Raw genomic sequence first — 25,220 nt, forward strand, 5'->3', positions numbered from 1 at the left:
AGGAGATATTTGCGACCAGTGTACTGCAGTTGTACTGGTGTCTCCACCTGTTTTCTGAAACCGGGAACACATGATGTTAGTCATGCTCTGCCCCTTTCTACTCCAAAACCTGGGAAATTGGAGATAGTTGTAACAAACCAATGGGTCCAAGGTGGTCTTTTTCAGGAGCGGTTGGATCACTGCCTCTTTCAGGTCTGCTGGGGCCATTCCCAGCCACAAAGACATGATGACCACACCCTGGATCCATTTGGTCATACCCCCTCGGCAAACTTTAATAAGCCAAGAAGGGCAAGGGTTGAGAAAACATGTTGCTGGACACATCATCGCAAGCACATCATCAGGCCACATCAGCTGAAACCGATCCCAAGAAGCTGCAGCAGACGTTGCACTGGACGCCTCACTGGGGCTACATTGAGTGTGGATGTGGTATTAAGACTGCTACAGAAGCAGCCACTTTACTATCAAAATGCCTTGCAAATAATCACAATGGGCTTCAAATGGTCTAAAACTCAATTTCCTGGAGCAGATGTTAACAGAATTTAGACGTTAAACTTTTTCAGACCATTCCCAGCTGGGCAACCTTCTGGGGCTATATGTCACAGGTAGGAGGGGCCAGAGGCAAAAGTGAGTGAAGCAATTAATACAAATCTTATCTTTGTACAACTAGGCTAGTTTCAGCACACACACAACCCTCTCCATCCAGGTAACCAAGAGGCATTATCAGACTTCAAGGAGACATTCTGGTGAGGGTGTGTGGCTGAGGAAGGGGTGTGATCTAGGGAGGGCTGTGTTTGGCCCCGGGGCCTGAGGTTCTGCATCACACTTAACTTCCCATTGAAATCTAGCCATTAACTTTTTACATGGGACTGAAGTGCAACTAACTGAGCCTGGATCCATCCCAATGTGCTTTTGTACCTTTTGGGAAGTGCACTGCTGGTAAAATGGCCTGTGCTAATTTCTGCTGTCCATATTTTCCTCTTAATCTGTTGATTGGACAACAGATTCAAGCTAGAAAACCAGGGCTGCAACATATTTTCTTTTCTTTAAGAGATGCATATCCCGCTTTTGCAGAAGGATTTCCTCAGAATGTGGCAAACAAAAATATGTAAACTAAGCAAACAATAGCAATACCTAAATACAAAATTTAAAACAATCAATAACATTAAAATAGCCAGCACAACCCTCAGCCCAGTGCAGCCATATAACCCAATGTAATCAGGATAAAAGCAACACCACAGATCCACTTTATTGTATTATCTTTTTATTTAACAAAATTTTACAATGCTTGATGGTACAAAAAACCCTCTAAGCAGTTTACAAAAAAAACACCTTAAAATAATTCCAAAACAGCAGGAACAAATCTCTTCATGGCCCATAAAGAGCCATAGGGTTGGCTTCTGTTGGAATACAGGGTTGTACCCAACACAGTTCTCTCATTCTCACAGGTACTTCTGCTTGAACAATGGAACTTCCCCCTCTCTCTCCTCTTCTGGTGTGCCCCCCTCAAATCTGCTCTAAAGGGTTGTGGGAGGGACCCCTGGAACAGATTTGTGAGGTACATGGGGGGAGGAGAGGGAGAGGAAGTTCCATTGTGTAAGGAGAATTCCTTGCACCAGTGGAAGGACTTTGTTGGGTACAAGCCAAAGATCCAGAAGTGCAGGGCCACCACCAAGAAGGTGCTCCCTCCCAAGTACCTGCCAAAGTATTTAAAGTCAGCATAATGAGGATGGAAACAAAAATTACCAATTTGTGAATGCTTTGTGGATGCAGGTTGAAATCTTTAAATTCAGGTCAGCCATTCCTCCTACATGGACTCAGTCACTTCCTGTAGGAGCTTCTTTTTGAAGCTCAAGAGGAAATGCAAGCACTACTTGCCAGAAATACAAGACAGTAAGATCAATTTTCTGGTAGCCATTACATTGTGTGTGCCTTTTGAGAGCATGCATGTCCAGTTCAGGACTTCCACAAACTGGAATTTCAGCTTCTTCAGGATGAAGCAGCAGTGATGTATATGAAGCACAAACACTTTGAAATCCACAATAAAATGCTGCAAACTGTACATTGATTTGTTGAGAAGGAAGTCATAAGAACCTGAGAAGAGCCCTGCTGGATCAGGCCAGGGGCCCATCTAGTCCAGCATCCTGTTCTCACAGTGGCCAACCAGACGCCTATGGGAAACCCACAGGACAAGAGCACTTTCCCCTCCAGAAATGGTATTTTGAAGCTTATTTCCTCCGACTATGGAGGCAGAGCACAGGTGGTGTGGCTATATAAAGCTGCACATAGGATTTTCTATTCTGATTGGTCACTGGTATTTTATCAAACTATACAAAGAGGAAATGGATCATCCAAATTCCACAAAATAAAATAGTATAAACTATTTATATAAAATGACTTTATGCAACAAATATGAACAAATAAACACTGACATAACCTTTAAATAAATTTGTGACCACTGCAGAAGACCTATGGTTTGGTTTAGTTATATTTTGGTTGATCTTACTTTTTTCAGATGAGTATCTCCAGGTTATACCAGTTTTCATTTGTTCATATTTGTGTATAAAGTTGTTTTATATTCACTAACAGACAAGAAAACCTTTTGGTTTAAGAATGTACCTACAGCCAACAAATATTTCTATTAATATTTAAAAAGCAGGGAAATTGGGCAGCTATAGTGAATGCACCAGGGGAGCAGGAGACCTGACCTCTTCTCTGAGATATTGGACAGCCCTACAAATTTATCAAAATGCAAGCACAATTTGGGTTGGTCTTTCATAGTCCAATCCACTTGCTGTGTAGCTTGGAAGAATTTGGTAACATGTGTCTCTGAGCATATGGTGAGTGGTGGCAACACCTGCCATCTCCAAAGATGGAGAATTACATTTTTGTATATTTGTTGGTGTTCTTCTTACTTTGCTTCTTTCCTGTGTTACTGTTGTTTCTACAGAGAATCTAATATAGAAAATTTTATTTCCCTTGTTATTCATCCTAAAAACCTGCGTCAAATTTATTTTTATTAATTTCAAAGCCTTTTTATTGATCACTGTAATATGAAGGGGAAGATAGTCTTTTGTGTTTCAAATTGGAGGTTATGTTCTATTTCTATTTTGGGTGCATTAACAGTTGAATCGGAAGCTGCAGTTTGATATAAAATCAGATGGATTACAATATGTTGCCACTTACGCAAAGACTCTAGCTGTTGGACAAAACAAACTTGGCCTGCCCAGGATGCATGTTTTCTGCCTGCTATGTTTAAACCACTTCATTCAAGGAAAGGTGGCCATGGCCAATCTAAAACATAGAGCACACCTAGAAGTTTGCTAGAATATATTTCATCTCCCACTATTTTATGTTGTGCAAATTGAGATACTCCTAATGTCCCCTGGAGACTGTTCTGCAGAATAGTGAGTGCCATTATTCCACAATTGATTTTGGAGTTTTTTAGTGTATATTTTGCAAAGTGTTGCAGTGCTTCACATATTCACAGAAGCAAAAGAAAATGATTTACTATAGGAAACTTCACTAAAATTGTAAAGTAAATCAAACATATTTAAAGTGACACTCTGAACTATATCAGCTGTATCTAAATGTTGCTTCCTGCTAAAACAAGACCAGCACAGCACATGTCTTGTTTCTATTAGTTGGGCTGATTACAGGTGTTGCCACCACTCACCATATGCTCAGAAGCTCATGTTACCAAATTCTTCCAAGCTACACAGGAAGTGGATTGGACTGTGAAAGACCAACCCACATTGTGTTTGCATTTTGACAAATTTGTAGGGCAGTCCAATATCTCAGAGAGGAGGTCAGGTCTCCTGCTCCCCTGGTGCATTCACTATAGCTGCCCAATTTCTCTGCTTTTTAAAGTTTGATAGAAATATCTGTGGGCTATAGGTATGTTCTTAAACCGCAAGGTTTTTGCCTGTTAGTGAAATTCTCTGCTTTTTAATCCGGGAGGTAAGAAATGGGATCCTGTGCAAGTTTGCTGAGAATGGACTGATAATTTGCATGCTTATTGAGTTCAGTGGGATTTACGCCCCTGCAATCATGCTTAGGATAGGTGAAACTGACCATGGGGGATGGGGAGGGGACGAGGAAAGGGAGGAAGGGCAGATGGGAGGAGGGGGATAGGAGTAGGCAGGAGGGAGAGGGGAGAAGGGCAGCTTTGATCATTTGCATGTTTATTGAGTTCAGTGGGATTTACTCCTGTGCAATTGTGCTTAGGATAGGTAAAACCAGGGGGGAAGGAGGGAGGGCTGGAGTGGGCAGGGGAGGAGGAAGAAGGAAGATGGGAGGGGAGAGGAGAGGGGAAGGAGGGGAGGGCAGGTCTGATCATTTGCATGCTTATTGAGTTCAATGGGATTTACTCCCATGCAATTATGCTTAGGATATGTGAAACTGACCGTGGGGGAGGAGGAGGGGGAGCGGGGATGAGAGGGAAGAAGAAGGAGAGGGGAGCGGAAGGAGGGGAAGAAGAAGGAGGGGGAAGGAGGGGATTGGAAAGGGAAGGGCAAAGGAAGGGGGAGGGAAGGGGCAAAAGGGAGGTGATGGGAGGAAGAAGGAGGGGAGGGCAGGTTTGATCATTTGCATGCTTATTGAGTTCAGTGGGATTTACTCCTGTGCAATCATGTTTAAGATAGGTAAAAAACCATGGGGAGGAGGAGCAGGAGGGGCGGAGAGTACTGGGAGGGGGAGGGGCAAAGGAAGGGGGAGGGAAGGAGCAAGAGGGAGGGGATAGGAGGTAGGAGGGTGGGTTTGATCATTTACATACTTTTTTAGTTCAATGGGATTTATTTCTGTGCAATCATGTTTAGGATAGGTGAAACTGACCTGGGGGAGGGGCAGGGAGGGGAGGGCAAGGGGAGGAGATTGGATGGGGGGGGGAACTGGGCAGAGGGGAAGCACCTTTCCTTCCCAAAAGGAAAACATTGTGAACAGTATCATTTTTTCATCATTTCCCCCACCTTTTTATTCTACAGCAGGCACATGTAGCCTCCCACCCAAACATAAACCAAAACTGTTCCTGGCCACATCCACACCAGACACTTTAGACAGTCACGGCTTCTCCCAAAGAATCCTGGGAAATGTAGTTAGTGGAGGGTGCTGAGAGTTGCTAGGAGACACCCTGTTCCCCTCATAGACCTTCAATCAAAGTGGCTGACTGTTAAACTACTCTGGCCACTGGAGCTCTGTCAGGGGAATAGGAGTCTCCTCTCAGCACCCTTCACAAACTACACTTCCTAGGATTCTTTGGGGGAAGCCATGACTGTCTCAAGTGAAATAAAGGTCTGGTGTGGGTGTGGCCCACTGATTTGCCAAGCCAAGCAGGTGTTAGTCTGGCTTTTAGAACACTGACAGTTGGTTCTTACTGAGCATGCCCAATACTATCATTCTGTTCAATGTAAAATTTCTTAAATTAATTAAAAATCGGCCAGGCATTTTTGAAACTTTTAAACTGCAGAAGATGAAGATCAGCATATGGAGCAAGATCAGTAACAGGATTGCAAGTACTCAGTGAACATGGGTGATTTTTAATTAATTTCAACAAATCATGAGAACTCTGATGGAAAAAAGTCCAAAAGGGGTCTGGGTTTCTCTCTCTCTCTTTTTACACTTTGAACTCTCGATTCTCTCTGTCTGTTTTCTGTATTGCCATGAAAACATAAAGGGTTGTTAAGCAAGTGCTTCTGAGTTCAGGACTAGGTTCTGAGTTCAGGACTAAGTTTTGTAAGGTTTTGTTTTGAAATGAGCTTATGGGAAGGATCAGAATGGCATGGGGGTTATTTTCAATTTAACATTGCAGAATGTGAAAAATCCACACTGGCTATAGTATACAGCCACTCTTATGGCTGTATAATAACTAACTATTTCATTCTGTGGAATTTGGATGTTCAGATCCTGATTTATAACTAGGATTTTATCATCACCTTTTGGTTGTAATATTTTATTACTCCAAATTCTTCTTGGAAAACCTTGAAGGCTGAATGAAAATTTTCTTCAACATTCCTTTCCTAGGACAGAAGCTCCTTTAGTCCGTGAACCAGTTCCAGCATAACTTGGCATAGTTCATCAATAGTAACAATACCGAATTCCTACAGGGGCATTCTGGCCACATGGTACAATGGGAAGACTAAGACTGGAGACACACTTGAGGTTGTACTGGTGTCTTCACCTGCTTTCTGAAACCAGGAGCGCATGATGTAAGTCCCCTTTTTACTCCAAAACCTGGGAATTTGGAGATCGACTGAAGTCAGCCTCACATAGACTTCAAAAGCAATTGGCCATCAACCTCGTTGCAACTCTGGGTGTTTCCCATGGAAACACTTCGCTGTAGTGTAGGCTCAGGCAGAGACAGTGACTGGCCCAACACTTTGCTGTGGGAGGTCCTAAAAGGTCTGACATCAACAGTGGGGAAGGGAGATGTGTCCAGCTATGGGCAAATAAGGTTCAAATCGCAGCCAGACAAAATGGTCTTGCTGCTTTTGAAACAACTAGTGTGCATGTAGCCTTAGTAGCTTTTTCTAGCAGCATGGTGGAAATTCAACTTCCAGCAATCTGCTGATATAGACAGCTAGTCCCATTAGAGCACCAACCAACTGGAATTCAGAGTAATCACTACAGTTCAAGCTCCTAAACCAATGACAGCTGAAGTCCTTGTGATATGTAAAAATGCAACAGTCTGGATGAAAAATCTGTCAAATTAGAAGAAAAAGCCATTCTTTTGTTAGGCCACTCATGTCAAGACCAGCTTCTCCTACAAATATAGCTTCCAATTTTTCAATTTCTTTTTCAGATATGTTCTTTTCCTTGTCAGCTCATCCAGTGAATCATTTTTCTCACTTTCACATTTAGAAACAACATATTCATATCAGGTCTGTGTCTCTGAGAGATGTTGTCCACCAGGCTTTGTTGAGCAATATTTATCATTTGTTCTGCAGAATCCCTTTCAATAATAGCAGCTTTTTTTCTGCTAAGGAAATAATGGAAAAAACCTATGAGAATTTCATAAGAATGGCCCATTCTTCCATCAGATTCTTCCATGAGATCAGTAAGGTCCAGTGTAGAATGACAGAAATCCGCATATGGACAAGAGGACGACTAGCTAGACTGTTTGAAGCATGAAATAAAGATAAGCCTTTGGTTGCTGATGGGAAACAGTAGAACCTGGGAGACAGTTTTCAAAATGTGGTTTCCCAAAGGAGGTGTGAAGAGTTGCCCCGAGAGGAGCAAGCAATTGTCTGACCACATTTTCCTGCTTAGTGATTCTATGGAACTCACATGGGTCTGGAGGCAAGGTACGAACCTGCCTCTGACACTTTAGGTGATGTGGTCCCCTCTTTTCTTATTGATGGCAGGGAAAGGACAGTGGCTCAACCTGTATCTATTTACAAGTCTTTGGGTTTTGGTTTTCCCCTTGCTCATCAAGATCTAGGCTAATGTGACCATGCTTTCCTTGATTTCCCAGCTCCTGGCTCTAAATTCCACCAGCTGATCTGTCTACTTGTGTTTGTTCTTAGTTACTGCTTTTGAAGTTGTGAACTTCAGAGTACTTTCACCCAGCAAAATTAAAAGTTTAGCCCAGTGGCACTTTGATGTTCATTGTGAACAGAAAAGTGCTGATTAGGTGATGGTGTCTGGTCCGCTTGGGCACCCCAGAATGCTCACCGACACTGACAAGATATTTTTTGTTGCTCTTGTTCTGTGCATGCATGCGCTTTCACAGTGTACAGGTATTCACTGAATCACAATGGCACAGGCACATATGTGCTGCCATTACAAATAATTAGGGCCCCATCTGTATCATAAAGCAGTATCATCCCACATTAAACAGTCATGGCTTCCCCCAAAGGATCCTGGGAACTGTAGTTTCTTAAGGGCACTGAAAGTTAAGAGACTCCTATTCCCCTCACAGAGCTACAATTCCCAGAGTTCCCTTGGAAGAGGGACTGAATTTTAACCCAGTCTCTGTGGATGTGGTTTGTGTTCAATCTTATGAACCTACTCCGACATCTCAATATGACAGTTGCTGCCATTTTTAACTGGCCTGGTGTTCATGCACAGACCTGTGGTGGTATTTTTATGTTTTTATTTAGTATTGTTGTTGTTGCTGTTCTTGTTCCCAAATTAGGGATGTGCTTGAATTTCACAAAATTCAAATTTGACACCAGATTCCCTTTTTGTTTTTTCCTCACAGATTGGGTTTTCTTCTAGTGGTTTTCTGTGCTGAAGTGGATTTTTTTAAAAAAATTCACCTCAGAAATATTGATATTAATATTGATATTTTTGAGGAAAATATTGATATTTTTAAAAATCTAGTAAAGTATATATTTACAAACATATTAATATTTATATTTTTGTGGAAAAAAACTGAATCTGTATTTATTGCAAATAGCGAACACTGATCCCCATGAAGCGGTACTGGAAGGAAGTTTAACGGGGCAAAAATCGAACCGGCACCAAAATGTGGATCCCATCCCTAGCCAAAATAGGCTTCTAAGCAGTTAGAGAAAAGTTAAGATATAAACATGCATAATTAAAAGACACAATAAAACAATCCCATTAAAACAGAAATCCCAGGAATCAAGAGGCAGAGGATGGGCATGTAGAAATTAGCATGCACTGCCAGCCAGCTCCACTTTGCTTCTGGGATATTCAGTGCAGAATTGGATATGCCGGCTGTGCAAGAGGATGTGTGTTTGCTCCCCCTTTTGTTTTCCTCTGACTGATGGTACTCTTGGTCATCCACTTCCCTCCTCCCAGCACACTGTGGCCTTTGTATCCCAGCCGAAAAGGCAGCTCTGACCCTCTGTTTCCTCTCCCTCCTGCTTACCTCTTCCTCCCTGCCTACACTCCTGGCCCCTCTAGTTCAAAACAAACTGAAGCCACTGCCAGTGATGCTGACAATGCCCTTCGTGAAATTAATAAAAATTGTAGCCTGGAGTTAAATTGGCCGATGTTGTCATTCCCACTTCCCCTAGGAGCATAGCCAGAGCTATGAGAGGGCCATTGCTGAATGAGTGGAGTTCAGGGAGATGATGGAGGGTTGCTGAAAGATCTAGTTACTCAGTAAATTGAGAGCTAAATTGGCCCTACAGATGATTGGAGATATTACCAATATTACCACCAAAATATCCAAAGCACATTTTAGATATTTTCCTCCAGCCATCTGATGGATTTGTGAGATACAAAATTTGCCCTGAGATGACCCTTGGTTCCTGTCTTGGGGTTGACTTCAGTCACAAGCAACCTTTTTTTCTTTTACTAGTTACATAACATAGAAAAGACTATTGTTCACCACTCTCCATCCTTGGAGTTCTATTCCAGGAACTGAATCTATGAAGCATTTGGTGTTAATCATCCTGCAGAAGAGAGGAAGAACAGCCCATTTCCAAGCTCTGGGTATGTATGCTTTCAGAGAAGAAATGTAGGGTGAAGACAATCAAAATGTAGCAAAAATGGTTTTAATACCTTCTGCAACCTGGTGCCCTCCAGATGTTTTGGACTACAACTCCCATCTGCCCCAGTCAGTGTGTGCTAACTGGCGCAGATGGGAGTTGTATTCCTTCATTTTCTGGACGGCACCACATTGCGGAAGGCTGAAATATGCTATCACTGCATTCCAAGGCATTTCTTTTCCAGGTGGAGAATGTGTGTCGTTCAAGCCCCTTCTACCTCCCTTAGTGTCTTCAATGGTACCAACCAAGGGGTACTTACTAAAGATAATTTAACCCGTCGTGTAGAGGCATCCAGTTCATTAAACGAGCATTCATTCTGATTGGTTTGCAGGCTGGTTAGATAATGTTGCATCAAAGGAAGGGAAAGCCCACTTTCCCGTGCATTTTCCTGTCACTTTCCTTACACAAAAAGTCCGATATTTGGGGGAAGTTGGCTTGTTGCACAAGATTACCCACTCAACCATAATTGTGCAACCTCAGTTTGCTGGTATCTGATAGGATCCCATCCGAAAATAGGAACAGTCTGAAAGCCCCTACAGTGACCCTGCTTCAACAGGAGGGATCTTAGCTGAACTGGCCTTTTTCTTTCCTGCTACTAACTTGCATGTCTCTAGTCTAGAGTCACTTTTAGTGACTGTATTTGCTATTCTGCTATTTAATATGTAAACTATTGGTTAAATGTTATGGTGGACCACCTTCAGGTTTGCATGGCTGAAACATGATGACTACTTTGAACAGACAAATGGACTCCGACTCCTAATGCAATCTGTAGTAGTGACAGGAGGTGGTAAAGGGGAAAGAGAGGCTAATGTTATTTTCTTCTCAAAATGAGAGAGAGAGATCAATACTTTGATGAACCACAGAACACAGGCCTTCGTGATGCATTTCAACAATGACCTCCTAATGGGCACTTTTACTTTAGAGTGTCTCTTCTGCTTGCTCCAAAAGGAGCTACTAACACCCGTCGAGCAAGAAAAACAGGAATTCTAAAATGGTGCCACTGGGACAGACATTCTGTTCCAATGCATAGGGAGGGCCTGTGTTGTGTGTTTCTCCCATGTGTCACAGGGACAGGGGACCTGTAACTTTCCAAATGTTGCTATAGTACAGCTCCCATCATCTCTGACTGTTGGCCATGCTGGCTGGGGTGGATGGGAGTTGGAATCCAACAGCATCTGAAAGCTCAGCAGTCCCCCTCCCCCCATCCCTCTTCTGCAGGAATATTTGTGTGCCTTGAATCCAGAGCTTGGAAAAGTTACTTTTTTGAACTACAACTCCCATCAGCCCAATCCAGTGGCCATGCTGGCTGGGGCTGATGGGAGTTGTAGTTCAAAAAAAGTAACTTTTCCAAGCTCTGCTTGGATCTATGTGACCTTTAGTTTCTTTGACATATAATCCCAACATAAGGCAAGGCTCACCTTGTGTATGTTTTCTAAATGAACTTGTCTTCATCACATTGCCCAGACTATGCCTTCAGGGAGGCAGCATTTTTTTTTACAGATTGTATGCTATGTCCAGATGACCCTCCGTGGCGCAGAGTGGTAAGCGGCGGTAATGCAGCCGAAGCCCTGCTCACGGCCAGAGTTCGATTCCAACGGAAGGAGGAAGTCGAATCTCCGGTAAAAGGGGTCAAGGTCCACTCAGCCTTCCGTCCATCCGTGGTCGGTAAAATGAGTACCCGGCATATGCTGGGGAGTAAAGATAGGCTGGGGAAGGAACTGGCAAGCCCACCCCATATATACGGTCTGCCTAGTAAACGTCACAAGACGTCACCCTAAGAGTCGGAAATGACTCGCACTACAAGTGCAGGGACACCTTTACCTTTATGCTATGTCCTGAGCTTCCATACCCCAAATTATTGCTGCTGTCTGTTGAAGAGTTTGACAGTTTTTTTTTTTTTAAGGACAACTTCATGTCGCAGCATTGGCTTAATCCAGTAGCATTTAATCAGAGGCACAGAAATGCCTTCATGCAAGAAGACACATTTCCCTCCTACATGAAAAATTGAAAATCATTTGTGGCTAGTGCAGATCCCCACTGGATTTCTCTCTGGGGCATCACTGACCCTCAATGCTCTCTGGGGCATCACTGACCTCTAGTGAACAGAAGTGGGGACTGTAGAGGACCAGGACCTCCTTATGCATATATAACAGGTTTTAGAAGTGTTCCAAGCCTCACTGCTGAAGCTGTCACAAGGAAGTAGAAGAAAGCAAGAGTGCAGCCTGGAGAGCAACAGTGGAAAAGGGCTATTGATGTCATACCCTACCTTGGGGCTTTCCAGAGCCATATGGTTGGCAACTGTAGGAAACAGGAGAGTAGAGTGGATAGGCCAAGAATGGGGAAACTCTGGCCCTCTAGATCAGTATTATTTAACCTTGGGTCCCCATATGTTGTTGGAGTTCAGCTCCCATCAGGCCCAGCCAGCATGGCCAATGGTTAGGAAAATGGGAGTTGTGGTCTAGCAACATCTGGAAGGCCACAGGTTCCTCACCCCTGAGACAGACCTTTGGTCTGATGCAGTAAGATTCTTCTTAGGTTCTCTTTTGCTCCTATGAAGAACATGGTTGCCTCCCTGGAGTCTGGTGTACTGAATGTGAGAAATTTAAAAAGTGGGACGCCCTCATTGGAGGGGTGAGGGTTGGGAGTGTCGGATGTGCATGAGAAAGTATGAATGAGGTATAACATGATGGGGGAAGAAAGCAAGAGGCAAAGCGCACCTATGTACAGAAAGGAAAGCCTTCCGCTTAGAGCTTGCAGCACATTCCTAACCACGTCTACTTAGAAGAAAGTCCTCTTGAACTCAATGGATCTTACTCCCAGGTAAGTGGGGTTAGGATAGCATCCTTTGTCTCTTGAGTGGAAAAAAATAAAATATTTGTTGAGGCTTCACAAATGCAAGGTGCCAGGCACAGCATCCCTGAAAGGCAGAAAGCTAAGGAAATATACATGTCAGGAAACAAAAGATGATATAAAGTAAAAGTGTTCTGCCTAGAAGTAAGCAGTATATTAATTCTGTCCCCAGACAGGAATGGGCTACCATCATTGCCATCTGTCAGGGCACCTCAACTGTAGCCATGGTTAGGCACTGAGAGTTAGCACAGCTCTTTCTTGCTGGTGCAATGCCTGCCAAATACCATGCTTGAAAGCTCCAAACTTGCCTTGTGAGCAGCTTCAGGACTTCTGATCTGTAGATCTTATCCAGCAGCACATGCGGCTCCTGTCTGAAGCTGCATGCATAATCGTGCTCAGACTTCAGGTCATGCCATTGCTTCTCTAGAACGTAAAATTACCACCACCAACAACAACAACCCTGTATATTCTATGTATATAAAAAGTGTTGGAAACGGTTCATCACGGAGGTGTTTTCCATTCCTGTCTCCCTTTAATCACCCACCCACTGTAGAGACAGAATTACTCTGAGCAGCCCTGCAGGTCTCTACCTAGCGTGCCTTGCCACTGGACCTTTGTAGCAGAATGACTCCTAAGCTCGGAGCGGATCTTCTGAATCAGTGGGCTCTGCTCGCCAAAGAACAATCGGGAGCATACTTCAGGCTCCCACTTGTTCTTCTGGAGCTACTTCAGGTGTGGGGCAGGCTGGCATGGTTTGGGGGAAATGGCCTTGTGAGCCTAGGTATGCCTATGAGCTGGAGGTTCTCCATGGCTGTTAAGAAGAGCTCTGCTGGATTAGCTCAGCACTCTATTCTCTCAGTGGCCATCCAGATGCCTATGGGAAGCCCACAAACAGGACACAATTCCCAGCAACGGGTATTCAGTGGCACATTGCGTCCGACAGAGCCAAGTGTAGCACATCGAAGTATAACAACCGATAGTGGTACATTTTAAGCAGCATTGTCTTGGCCTCACTAAAACACCGTGTATCCTTATTGTTCATTACACCCATGACACCTTTCTGAGTGAAGTTACCATGCCATATCCACACCATTCCTTGGCTTCTTCTGGAATAAGGGGAGTGGTGGGTGGTGGTGGTGGGGGAAGAGAATTATTGTACTGGGGGCTGCAGCATGGTGGTGCAGGGCTCAACTGCCTGCCAGCCAGCAGCTAAAGATGTGCTCCACATTCTATCCAAAGGTACTGGATGAAGGTCAATACTTTGGCTGAGTGCTCACATCTGTCTTTAAGCCAACTCCTCTAGGGTATGCTTTCTTCGCTTCTAAGAGAATATCAGCCATCTCTGTGGGGACACAGTTGCCTTTATTTTATTTCAGTTTTTTTGGCTGTCAGTCACACATCATGTAGGATTATATTCAGATGCTTCCCCCCCCCCTCAGTGCTTTTGACTTTGGAACTTGCGCTAAGCTCTGTGCTTGCCCTTATTTCATTTTGGGGGATTCTAACAGTTCTCCTTTTGTTTTTGCGACAGCTCCGCAAGCAGTAAAGCATCGGATACTCTGCCATATAAAGACACTTTGCTCAGCCCGGAAAAGATGGACATCAACCTATTTATCATACAGTGTGGACAAGAGAGACAGACGGAGAGAGCCCCAAAAGCATTGGCTTTGTTGAATGGCATCCTTTCTGAATGGCAGAACCCTGGGGCCTGATTCTTCGCTAATTTCACAAGTGAGCTGATAGGGTGACAAGAGCATGCTGGGAGGGCCAGTGTGATGTAGTGGTTAGAGCAGCCTTTCCCAACCAGTGTGCCTCCAGATGTTGTTGGACCACAACTCCCATCAGCCTCAGCCAGCGTTGCCAATGGTCAGGAAAGATGGGAGTTGTGGTCCAACAACATCTGGAGGCACACTGGTTGGGAAAGGCTGGCTTAGAGTGTTGGACTAGGATCTGGGAGGCCAGGGTTCAAATCCCACACAGCCATGAAGCTCACTGGGTGACTTGAAGTGATCTCTTAGTCCAGGAGTGGAGTACCTCAGTCCTTAGGACTGTATGTGGCCTTCCTCGCTTCTCTGTTGGGACTTTCCCCAGGCCACACCCCTCATCCCCAGGCTACAACCCTCAATGGCTCGGCTCTGCATCCTCCTTGAGTGCTTTTGACTGCCTGAAATGTCTCCTTGAACTGTCATAATGGCCTTCGCTTCATCCAACTTTGCCTGTGGCCCTGCCCAGCACTGGCATGTGGTTCTCAGAAGGTTGCTCATGAGGGAATGTGGTCCTTGGGCTTGAAAAGGTTCTCCATCCCCTGTCTTACCTAAGCCTGCCTCACAGGATTGCTGTGAGGATAAAATGGGGAGAGGGAGGAAAAAAACCCTTGTATGCCACCTTGAGGTCCTAGAGGAAAAGTGGCATATAAATGTGGAGATCAGCAGTGGATGGCTTTGGGCCAGACAGCTCCTACCATCACTGCCCTTTTGAGAAGGCCTCAATCCACCTCTAGAGGGACCAAGGCAGCCTCTCAATCACCCAGGCCAAGAGAGGAGTGGGGCAGGGAGCAGCTGCTACCACCTAAGACCAAAGCTTGGAAAAGTTACTTTTTTGAACTACAACTCCCATCAGCCCAATCCAGTGACCATGCTGGCTGGAGCCGATGGGAGTTGTAGTTCAAAAAAGTAACTTTCCCAAGCTCTGCCTAAGACTCACGAAGGTCTCCTGGAGCTGCTGAGCTTAATTAGCCCAGAGTTAGTAGTCAGGGAGGAGGTTTTTTGTGGAGAGGGAACAGAGACCTGAAGAACTGTTATCTCTTAGCCAGTGTGGTGTAGTGGTTAGAGTGTTGGACTACGAGCTGGGAGACCAGGGTTCGAATCCCCACACAGCCATGAAGCTCACTGGGTGACCTTGGGCCAGTCACTGCCTCTCAGCCTCATGAAAACCCTAAGTCGGAATCGACTTGAAGGCAGAACATTTACATTTAACTTCTTCCCCTGTGAACTGGGGGGGGGGGCTCAGACAAGAGGCTTCCCTGGCCACCCCAACCCTCTCAGGTGAGGATACAGTGGGACCAGCCTATGGTGGGTGAATCTAGGGTGTCTTGCAAAGGGACCAGAAAGAGGATCCCCTGAATGTGTCATTTCCCAAGCCCCAAAACCCTGAGAAAGGAGCTACTGGAGTACTGCAGGGCACAGAAGAGAGGGAGACCCTGTCATCAAACCCCCAGCACACTGGGACTAAACTAAACTCTGGGTGTGGCCAGCAGGTGCCTCGGAAGAGGGGCCCAACCTGGAGAAAAGCAAAGCAGAAGGCAGTAATGACTTGCTATCATTTTGGCATCTGGTGTGGATTTGGGTGGGATGGATTACCTGGGGAACACCCCAATAAAACTGGAGTTGCTACAACTGTGTCTATCTTTTTGGCAACTGGGGTTCATGTTTGGCCATATCCCCCATGGATTATGGGCCATACAATGTGCCCCTCCCCCAAGCGGGGCCCATAACAATAATAAATAAAAAGCAACTTAATAAATAAAAAGTAATGGCAAGATGGGAAGCATTGCCATATAAAGAAGGATGGGGTATAGAGGCAGGATGAATAGGATTATCAGAAGGTGTGGATTAATTAGAAATTGAATGAGATTCAGCAGCATAAGGCCACACATCTGATGACAAATATGCATTTTTGAAAAAAATCAACTGGGGATTCAACAGCTGGAAAAAAGAGAACAAGAAGTATCACAGGACATTTGCAGAGAACAAGATGAATATGAGCTGACAATGTGATGCATCTGCAAAGGGGTCAAATGCAATTCTCCAGTGAATTAAGTGAGGCACTTCTGGTAATCCAGTTTCTCCTATTCATGCTCAAGATGGATGAATTCATTCAGGCGAGAATGATTGCAGCAACGGAGAATTTAAGGTGCAAACTGAGCTGAAAGGAGTTGGCCTCTTGGATTTAGAAAAAAAGGGGGACGAGAGGGCATAACATGACAGCAATGTACAAATATATCAGTGGAGTTAGGGTTGCTAAGTCAGAAGCACCCCAAATCCTGCTATTTCAGGGGTGGGGCCCTAGTGATGTCACGAGGTGGGTCCCTAGTGATGTCATTAAGCATGATACATTAAGCATCAACGACAGTTGCTTGGAGCATACCTCAGACAAAAATATTTCTCTGATTGTAAATTAAGATAGAAATCTTAGCTAAAAGAGGGTGTTCCCAGGTCCCGCTGAAGTGATGGGATCATTCCTTCTCACCTACTTAGGGAGCCTGGGTAGGGAACATTTAATCTAGCCTAGTTGCTTCTGGCAAGAAGGGCTTAAGTGCCCTCAGGCCAGGCCAGTCACCTTTGTAAGGAGAAGGGAGCTTAGTGTTATGGGAGCACTCAGGAGTAAAGATGGATGCCCCTGAAGGCTGCAATTCTAAACACACTTACTAAAGGACTAAGCCCCATAGAACTTATGAGTGAATATGGTTACGAAATGATTGTGCTGTTGGCAAGCAGCCCTGGCTCCCGGCATGACTGGGCCCTTGGGCACCAGCCTGTCCCGGGCCCGTGGTACTGTAGCCCAACACCCCCTCCATACAAGTGGTGTGCCAGCGTGCCCTACCTCTCTGTTGTGTCATATGAATGACATGCGCACACAGTGCACATGCCTGCCATTAACCAAGATGGTGGTGGGGTGCGTCAGCCACTTAGGGAAGCTTATGCTGCCATCTTGGGTAATAGTACGTGCAAAGTGCACACGGCATTCACACTGACAGGAGATGTAGGTGGGGGATGCTTGCGGGCTTATTACATCTCACCCTGTCTGTATTGGGGGGTGCCTGGGAGCTCCCTCTCCATGGTCCATGGCAGGGACAGGTTGCAGGACCAGACACTGCTGCTGACCATGGAACAGGAGTGCCACCTTCCCACCCTAAGGTGGGACCCTTCAGGTGCTCCCCTGGGGTATCGGGGCCCTTTTCCAAAGTCTAACCTGGTTGGCCTCTGGTGCCAGCCCTGTTGGTAAGGTTTGACTAGGGATCCTCTGTAAAGATATCCATATCCAAGCATGGTTGGCAACCCCCTGCTGGGAATGCCCTGCCTCTGCCTTTTAATGTGGCTGCTCCAAACTTCTTTACAGATTTGACCATTCACTTCAGAAAGAGGTTTGAGAAATGAGTAAGCGTCAGAAGATTCTCTACCCTTTTCTGCCTACCCTGTGGGCTGCTATATACTCATGTTGACAGCCAACCCAATTCCAGTGAATAATAATTGACAGAGAGAAAACACATGGTTTGGTCTACCTTCATAGGCAGTAGCTTGGGAACAACAGCAGTTGAAGCCAAACTTCCCAATATGTGAATTCTCTTTTACCACTATTGGGAAAGAAATAAATTATAGTGCAACCAGCAAGGTGCATCATCAGTGAGTTTAAGGGGGTTGAGCTGAGTGCATGGAACCACTGTTGCTGCTTCTACGGATGTAAAGGAGTGAGGTCAAAGGGAAGTGAAATGCAATACAAAAAGAACAACAAAAGGCAGTGATGGTTTCCTAAATGCAATACCATACCAACCACAACAAGATTCTTATGAGTAAGGCAGAAAACTCAGTATCCCACAACCAGTCGGGATTCCTAGCAAAAAACAAAAACTTAAAAATCCCTGGCAGCCAGTCAGCCAAGGTCACAGAAATCCCCATGCAACACAACCTGACCTGGGTGCTGCAGTTAGCACAGAATGCTGTGGCACGATTGCTGACATGAGTGACACCCTCTCAGCATGTAATACCTCTGCTCTTAAATCTGTAGTGTTTGCCGATTTCCTACCAGATCTAGTTTAAAGTGTGCTTTCCATGTTATGGGTGCTACATAGTACTTGTTCTGTTCTTGTAAGAAATCAATCCTTTAGCATGTCAGCACCTACACTTTGGAACTCCCTGCCTATTGACATTAGGCAGGTGCCTTCACTGAACTCTTTTTGGTACCTGCTAAAAACATTTTTGTTCAGGCAAGCCTACCCAGGCATGTAGAAGCTATTATGATTTTTATCTGTATTTAACTCATTGTTGGTTTTATTATTTTGAATGTTTTTAAATACCTGTCTAACTTTTTTTGCCAATAATTTTATTGTTTTAATTACAGTAGGGCCCTGCTAATATGGTGGGTTAGGGACCAGGACCCCGCCGTAAAGCGGAAATCGCCGTAAAGTGGAACCCATAGACTATGATGGGCTGCGTCACGCGAAGATGAAGCGAAAATGTTGCAAAACGCCATAAAAGTCAAAATCGGCTTTAAAACAGGGAATTTCCCCGAATTGAAAACCACCGCATGAGAGGAACGCCGTTCAGCTCTAGGGAGGAGTGCTCACCTGACATTTTAATAATAGATCTCTTGGCGGATATACAAAACTCGATTACAATTGCGGTGGCCAATTTTGCTCTTGCAGCAAAAAAGATTAGAGCAAATTACGCTAAAGAGCTAAATTAATAAATTTTGGCACGTCTGTAAATCATAGGATATTTGGTTATATAATGTATTTTATTCTTATATAATGTATTTTATTGTTTTAGTGTTTATTTTTTGTTGTGCAATGGCTTATGGCTAAAAGCAAATAAAGCAATTGATTGATTGAGAGGAACACCGCAAAACGGAACGCCGGTAAGCGGGGCTGTACTGTACTTCTATAAACTGCTTTGAGGTTTTTCACAATAAAGCGGTATATAAATGTTGTAAATAAAATACAAAAATATATTTGGGGAGTCACTGTGGCCCATGGGTCTCTTTCCACTTTTAGGAACAAAGGAATCTAACTTATACCAACTCAGGCTATTTGATACCACCTAGCTCAGTATGGATGACATGGACTAGCATTTCTCCAGGATTCAAGGCAATAGTCTTTTCCAGAAATTGAACTTTGGACCTTTGCATGCTAAGCATATGCCCTACCAATGAGCTACAACCATTCCCCTGTTTTAAAAAAGTGTCTTTTAAAATTGTTCTTTTCACTTTAATGATGAATGCATAGCACATCTAGGGCAGATCCACACCATTCATTTAAAGCACATTCAACACACATTTGAAGCACATAATTCCCACCACAGAATCATGGGAACTGTAGTTTGTTAAGGGTGATGGGAATGATAGCTGTGAGGGGGAAACTATATTTCCCAGGATTCTTTAGGGGAAATCATGCTCTTTAAATGTATTGTGTGGATCTATTTCATAAACTTTGCCTGCATGTAAATTGTTTTAATTTGTTTTAAAAAATGGAAATCAGCTATAAAGTTTCCTGGGTGACCATGGGCTATACCATCTTCCAGCCTAATCTGCCCTCAGGTTGAAAACAACAGAGAGGAACCATGACCACCCACAGGAAGAAGGGCAGACTTAAAATGTAGAAAAAATAATAATGTACAACCACAGTGTGAAATCAGATACTTATTGGGATATGGTATGAAGAAATGTTTATATAAACATGACTGTCAAAAATGTTTTTTATTTACATAACCTGTAAAAATATTTACAATGCAATCCTATGCATGTTTACTCAGAAGCAAGTCCCAATATATATAATGGGGCTTAAACAGGGAAGTGTGCACAGGACTGCAACCTCAGGTGATAAGGAACTTCATTTACCCAACCCAAAATTCAGAATCATGCCACTTTAAGCTGTTTTGGAAATGTTTTATAGTTTTTATGATTACTGGATTTTAAATGGATTTATTACTTATTGTGAGCTCCCTTGGTTTCCAATTGGCAATCCTACCTCACAGGGTTGTTGGAAAGACTCCATATACACACACACTCGAGATGTAAAATGCATACACTCCATATAATAGTTTATTGTAAAAAATAGTTGGTCATTGCAGAACATTTATTTATAATTTTTATTAAGTTAGCAGGTTAGTGATTTTTAAAAACCCTTGTGAATGCTAACATGCCATCTTAGGGTAGGTATAAACTTTGAAGCAGCTGTTGTGATGTTTTTCATCCTATGGGATGAGTCTTGCCTCCTCCCATTTTTGCTTCGTACCAGCAGCTCCATCAGTCACTAGCCTTTTTCTGCTCCTCATACTTCATGCAGGCAGCCAATCTTGCTTTTTAAAAAAACATTACATCTACTTTAATCTATTCCAACATTCAAGGGGAACGTTTAAAAACAAACACCCCTTCCCTGCTACTATGTTCAAAAAACTTATTTAGAAAAATTTGACGGCTTAACCAGAAAGTTATCAATAAAACATAGCTAAAATAAAATTATCAATAAAAAACAGATAAAACCAGCAAAACTTTTTTTAAAAGTATATATGCACACGTGTGTGTCTGTTACTGGTGTGACTGCCTGGTGATCACTCACCACATCACAACTCACACTGGTGGGCTGCTCAGAATGGCCTGTTGGTGAGAGGCTTTGGCAAAGACCCAGTAGGAAATCATAACGGGGCGGGGGGTGGGAGGTGTTAAAAATATTTGTTTTCTTTCTTAAAAGTCTGTGCAGTATGGATGGGTGAGAATATCTGCTAAATCAGCTCCAGATTTCAACTGAATCCAACACTCCTCTGTCTTTTTGGACTGGCACTGGTGTCTTGCAGCAGGTTGCGGCTGTAACTGACACAGATTTCCCCCCTGATTTTACGTAATTATCTTTGTAATTTCCTCTAAGCTGATGCATTCTTAACAGTGTGTAGGTGTGATAACGATCACCATTAACATCCATTAACTTCATGGATACCGCACGGATTTACATAAGCATTTACTTTAAAAATTATGTAAGTTTTTTAGCCACCAAAACAAAATAGTAGATTGAATCAGCAAGAGCAAAAGCAAGAGGGAACAAAAAAAGGGTGGATCAGGATCGAATGACGGAATACAAGTGGATCGGATCTAGGCAGTGAACCCCATCCCTACTATGCAGGCAGAGTTCCTCCTTTATCAAGGCAATAGTTTGTGAAGGTTTGGTGAGCTCATTCTGAGTTGTTCTGTGAATGAACTTAGAAAATCAAGATGATTGGTTAATTATTAATATCATTTGTTTATTGATCGGTTCAATGATGATTTACTTTTTAATATGCGTTTCTAATCATTTTGGGAACTTGATATTCCTGCCTTGTTTGTTGTGCTTTAATTAGAGAAGAGATGAAATCAAAATAATAAACTTAAAAAAAAATTTTTTTGATGCCATAGTTGTCGCTTCAGGGTCAGCATTTCACTGTACTACTGGAAAGGCTCTACTGAACTGGGTCCATAAGATCATTCCCCAAAAAATATCCCTGGTCTTTTTGTGACAAAGAAGCCAGGAGAAGATTGAATCCCATGTTGCAGCCAAATCAATCTGCAGTTTCACATTCACAGATCCTACTTCTAGCCTCCACTTTGGCTACATAACCCAACGGTTCCTTAAAAGCATCTGAAAAAAAGTGTTGATTAATTCTTTCCATTATGTTGACCATGACATACTAACTGCCCTTACAAGAACTGTGAATCCCTTGGGTTGAACAACAAATTAGGCCACCTTGATTCCTGATCAATTCTCCGATACCTAATCATTCTAGGTAATCATTGCTGGCTGCGAAAGAGTAGGGAGGGTCCAAGCCACTGAATCAGTTGGAAGGGTCTTCGTGCATGACAGCATGTCCATTTTGCTGTTGCCTGGAATTTTATTGAGTAAATAATGTGAAATGGCATTGAGTTGGCTTCAAAGGTGTTTTTAGCATAATCGTCCAGGGATATTGGATATGCATGCAGAGCCCTCACCTCCTCCTCCTCCACCACTATATGTGGAAGAAGCAGAGCTTGGAAAAGTTACTTTTTTGAACTACGACTCCCATCAGCCCCAGCCAGCATGGCCACTGGATTGGGCTGATGGGAGTTGTAGTTCAAAAAAGTAACTTTTCCAAGCTCTGGGAAGAAGTGCCTATGGGATAGGGATGGAAGAGAATTCCCTCCACTTAGGATCTAAACCCGGAATTTGAAGGAGTTCGGTATGTTCGCTCTGCGGGTGGGAGCGAGTGTGCTTGCAACGAACTCAGTGGCTTTTCTGCGACACCAGATTTGCTGCTGCCCCCCCTTCTGCCTGGCACGTTTCCCTCCCCTTGCTTGGGCCCACTCCTACCTCACTGATGGGGGTCTGGGGTATAGTCCAGCTCAGAGGAGCCGCAGGCACCACTCTTTCTTTTCAGCACACCCTGCCTCCTCTTTCCCCTCCTGGCAAAAGGGAAGTACAGCATTTAAAAAGTTAATTAAAGAGAATAAAAGGAAAGTCTAGAGAGGCTTAGGACCCTCCGTGGCGCAGAGTGGTAAGCGGCGGTAATGCAGCCGAAGCTCTGCTCATGGCCGGAGTTCGATTCCAACTGAAGGAGGAAGTCAAATCTCCGGTAAAAGGGGTCGAGGTCCACTCAGCCTTCCATCCATCCGTGGTCGGTAAAATGAGTACCTGGCATATGCTGGGGGGTAAAGAAAGGCCGGGGAAGGAACTGGCAATCCCACCCCATATATATGGTCTGCCTAGTAAACGTTGCAAGATGTCACCCTGAGAGTCGGAAATGACTCGCACTATAAGTGTGGGGACATCTTTACCTTTACCTTTAGAGAGGCTTTCTCATGGCAAGGCAAGCCTCTCTAGGCTCCCCTGTTGGTAGCTATAGTATTAACCCATTAGATGCCTTTTCTACAGGCTTCCTTCATTCGAGCTGGATCAAACCTGAAGCTATTTGGAAAAAATGAAGGCAGCTCAAATGTACATCCCAGTTCAATGGAACGCTTGTGGATCCAGGCCAGCAAGTGGACTCCAACCCTACTGTGTGAACATGTTTTCAGTAGCATGCCATTGAGGATTGTGGCTCAAGGGTAGAGCATCCACTTTGCATGCAAAAGGTCCCAGGTTCAGTCCCAGGTATCTCCAGGTAGAGTTAGAAAAGATCCCTGTGTGAAACCCTGGTGAGCTGTTCCAGACGGCATGGGCAATACTGAATGAGATGGACCCATGGTCTGACCCAACATAAGGCAGTTTCCTGTGTTCTCCATTTTTGAGGGAAACTGCTATAGCTCAATGGTAGATGCTTAGCGTATGGAAGGTCCTAGGTTCAATCCCTGGTGTCTCCACTTAGGGCTGGGAGAGAGTCCCTGTCTGAACCTTAAATTCAGTTCTCCACATCAGTTTGTTATGTTTTTAAAATAGTCCTCATGAAAATTCACCAGCATTGTAGTGTAAATTTCTCCTAATATACATATTTCCCTATGCAGTTTTGCCCAATATACACATTTTTGCAAAGTAATTTCCCCATATGTATAATGCATTTCTGTATGTTATTCTCATGAATATATGCATTTTTATGCACAGTTTACCACACATTATCGAATGTGTTACTTGGCTGGAGAACTGCATTGCAAAATTTTGGATAAATACATATTGTTTCTGAAAGTGTGAATCGGGTAGCTTGTGAACTGAATCAAATTCCTCCCACATCCCTAACCAATGGTTTGACTTGGTATAAGACAACTTTCCGATGGCTGTATTTAACTCACTCGTTGCGCTAGCAGAAGCTAGCACAAGGATTCTCACTAGTGCAATGGGACTTTCCCCCTTTTGGCTTCCCCAAATCTGCTCTGGAAGGTTGGGAGACCCCGCAGAACAGCGCACAGGGATGGAGAGGAGTGATTATTCCGTCAGGTAAGAAGTAATGCTTTTGCTGATGGAATGATCTATTTAGCACTAAGTTGAAGGCAACCCTTTGTTCCTAAACAGAAGCCCGGAGATGAGGGACGATTTCACTTCTTATACACATTGTTTTGCAAATTTGAATAAAACAAACCCAGCCTCATCTTTCTTGACTATGGCTCTGTGAGGTTTTGGCAATATTCTGTGAAAAGGGGCAGATTTGGGGCACCACTACACAGTAGATGAATTTTTAAACTCATTCTTACTGACTTAGGTCACATCCACACCACACATTCAAAGCACATTTATTTATTTATATCCCGTCCTTCCAGCAGGAGCCCAGGGTGGCAAACAGCAGTGCTAAAAACACTTTAAAACATCGTAAAAACAGACCTTAAAATACATTAAAACAAAACAACGTTAAAAACATTTTTTTAAAAAGCTTAAAAAAATCTTTTTTAAAAAACGGGTTAACATATTAACGTGCAATTCTAACACAGACGCAGACTGGGATAGATCTCAACTTAAAAGGCTTGTTGAAAATTCCAGTCTTTGGGGGAAGTGAGTTGATTGTGCAAGAGCTTTAATTACATGACCTGAATGTGCAAGAATGCAGTTAAATCCCATTTGAAATTAGCAACAGTCTGGATGGAGTGACTCCCCTATGAGGAAAGATTGCAGCATTTGGGGCTTTTAGCGTAGAGAAAAGATGAGGAAGAGGTGACATGATATAAATATATAAAACTATGCATGGCATAGGGAAAGTGGATAGAGAGGAGTTTTTCTCCCTTTCTCATAACACTAGAACTTGCGGACAGCCAATGAAGCTGAATGTTGGAAGATTCAGGACAGACAAAAGAAAGTACTTCACACAAAGCATAATTAAACTATGGAATCCACTCCTATAAGAGGCAATAATGGCCACCAACTTGGATGGCTTTAAAAAGGATTTAGACAAATTCATGGAGGATAAGACTATCAGTGGCTACTAGCCATGATAGCTATGTTCTGCCTTAGGGTTGCCAGGCTCAGATCCTGTATCTTTAGGAGAAGAGAAAGTCAGCCAAGTGCAGGTGTTCTTGCAACACTGTAATGGGAAAAACCACAAGGTGGACTTCTCCCTTCCCCCTGCACAACTTTTAAAAATACAGAAGATCTCTTGGTTGCCAAGCCTGGCCTCCAAGAGGTCTTCTGTATCTTTACAAGTTGTGCAGGGGGAAGGGAGAAGTCCACCTTGTGGTTTTTCCCATTACAGTAGGGTCCCGCTCATACAGCGGGTTACG

General features: G+C 43.7%; 1 pseudogene; it reads right to left on the minus strand.

Moving 5' to 3' along the window:
* Positions 1 to 1,739: 1,739 nt before the first annotated feature.
* On the minus strand, positions 1,740 to 8,010 carry LOC133384114 (probable E3 ubiquitin-protein ligase HECTD2; annotated as a pseudogene).
* Between the last annotated feature and the right edge of the window lie 17,210 nt (positions 8,011 to 25,220).

This window comes from Rhineura floridana, chromosome 4, assembly GCF_030035675.1.
Source record: "Rhineura floridana isolate rRhiFlo1 chromosome 4, rRhiFlo1.hap2, whole genome shotgun sequence".
NCBI lineage: Eukaryota > Metazoa > Chordata > Lepidosauria > Squamata > Rhineuridae > Rhineura > Rhineura floridana.